This window comes from Diospyros lotus, chromosome 13 (genome assembly GCF_014633365.1).
Source record: "Diospyros lotus cultivar Yz01 chromosome 13, ASM1463336v1, whole genome shotgun sequence".
Classification (NCBI taxonomy): domain Eukaryota; kingdom Viridiplantae; phylum Streptophyta; class Magnoliopsida; order Ericales; family Ebenaceae; genus Diospyros; species Diospyros lotus.
In genome coordinates this window covers 29,622,804-29,625,246 of record NC_068350.1, presented here as the reverse complement: position 1 = coordinate 29,625,246, position 2,443 = coordinate 29,622,804, and the positions used below count along the sequence as shown (strand labels likewise).

Sequence of the window (2,443 nt, the reverse complement as noted above, 5' to 3'; positions counted from 1 at the left end):
ACAATCAAATAGAATCCAACATAAGACAAGCCCAAGCCCAAGCTCAAGCCCAACACAAGGAAGGCCCAAGCCCAAGCCCAAGCTCAAGCCCAACACAAAGAAGGCCCAAAGCCCAAAAACATGAAAAGCCCAAGTCCCACAAATAGGATGACATCATCGCTTACATCATGGGATAGGATGACATCATCGCTTACATCATGGGATAGGATGACATCATTGCTTACATCATGGTTAAAATGACATCATTGCTTACATCATCAATTAGATATTTTGTATTATTAAATTATATAATTAAGTGGTTTCCATTACATCTTTTAGCCTATAAATAGAGCACTTAGGTGCACTTGTAAGGGGGGATTATTCTTGAATGAAATTTTAGTTGTTTTAATTACTCTTGTTCTCTTTTATTTTCTCTTGCAAATCTTACTTCTTCTTTTTCTTATTTAAATTCTTATGTCATTTATTGTTACTTTATTATCCACCGCCTAAATGGTCGGTTAATTTCTGCCTTTAAATTCTTGCAATTTCAATTATTATCTTTCAATTATATACCGCCTATATGGTCGGTCAAAATAGTCTTTCAATTATTGTCTTTCAATTATATACCGCCTATATGGTCGGTTAAAAAATAGTCTTTTAAATACTGTCTTTTAATTCCCGTCATTTAAATTCCTGCCAATTTATTTTAAAAATGGAAATGAGTAGCTAAATCTAATATTGGGTTAAGGCGAGGACAGTGTCCAATGTTCTTGAATCTCAAGATAAGCCAAACCTCGATGAATGCAAGATTTATCTGAGTTAAACTCGAGTTGAGTGTATAAATGATTTTGTGAGTTTGGATTGGGTCATCATCCTAACTTAGAACTCTCATGCCATGTATGAAAGTTGCTAGAATTGGAGATGAGATATACCCAAGCTCAGACGATCAAATCATAATCTCTAGTATAATAAAATTTACAGTGATATCTTAACCCAGAACCATCATATCATGTATGAGGGTTGCTTAGCTAAGAATCATTCGTATCTTGAATTATAACTACGAAACGATCCTCTGTTTATTTCAGATTAATATTGCTGTTTAAATTACTATAAGAGATTTATAAGGCATTGGTTCTGAACTCGCCTCAACCCAAGACCTTTTTAATATTCAAAAAAAAAAACCTTTTCACAATCAGGAAAACTTAGCTCTCTTTGGATAAATCAACCCGAATGAACCATTCTTTTGTTAAATAAACCTCCCAGTGAATCGACCCGGACTTGTCCGGAATTTATATTTGTGCTACAACTACACTCACACACTGGTGAGTTTAAACCTCCTCACCATTTCAACACTGAACATCCAAACTGATTAAGGCTATTTAAATTGTAGGGTGAGGAGTGCAGCCAAATTTTGGCGCCGTTGCCGGGGAGGTACAACAGAAGAAAAAAATTCACTCCACGGGTAACTTTGTTCTTAATAATTTTTTTTTTTCTTAACTGTTTGCATATTATTCAAATTGTATGAGACTTAGATCTGGTAGAATCTTAAGCCATCAGTTAAACCATCAGTTAAACCATTCTATAGATTCTTTATCAGAGACTGAAATATCACTTTTACAATCCATAATGTCTCAACAAAATGAAAACCTATCTGCTCACGGGAGTGATCATGGAGAACATGATGTTGATGAGATTAAACCTCTCAGGGATTATTTGAACCCTCCAAGGCAAACCACTCCCTCTTGCATAATCCTACCAATAAACCATCATCGATTTGTCCTTAAACCAGGTACCATACAAATGCTCCCCACATTTCATGGTATGGATTCTGAAAATCCATATACACACATGAGGGATTTTGAAGAGGTATGTGGTACCTGTGGGGATCAAAATATTCATGAGGACACTGTTAGACTAAAACTCTTCCCGTTCTCACTCAAGGATAAAGCAAAAATGTGGTTAGGGACTCTAGAGCCCAGATCAATAGGAACTTGGAGGGAGATGCAAACAAAATTTCTAAAAAAATACTTCCCAGCTAATAGAACAGCATCACTCCAAAGGCAAATGATGAATTTCGTCTGTAAACCAAATGAAACATTTGCTCAAACTTGGGAACGTTTCAAGGACCTCTTGCATTCTTGCCCACACCATGCCTTTGAACAATGGCGGGTAGTTAGTTTCTTCTTTAATGCCTTAACTCCTAATTTGAAAATGCTGGTGTCCACCATGTGTAATGGTGACTTTTATGAAAAAACTCCTGAAGAGGCTGTTGCATACTTTGACCATGTAGCTGAAAACTCTAGAAATTGGGAAGTTGGGCCATTAACCATGGGAGATTTGAGAGACCAATACAATCCACAACCAAAGGGAAAACTCCAATTAAATGAAACTGATGACATCAGTGCTAGATTAGCTCTGTTGACAAAGAAAATGGAAGAATTGGAGATGAAAAAAATGAAGGCTA

At 36.1% G+C, this 2,443-nt stretch overlaps 1 pseudogene; it reads right to left on the bottom strand.

The window, feature by feature from the left end:
• Nucleotides 1-2,035: 2,035 nt before the first annotated feature.
• Nucleotides 2,036-2,135, bottom strand: LOC127789418 (small nucleolar RNA R71; annotated as a pseudogene).
• Between the last annotated feature and the right edge of the window lie 308 nt (nucleotides 2,136-2,443).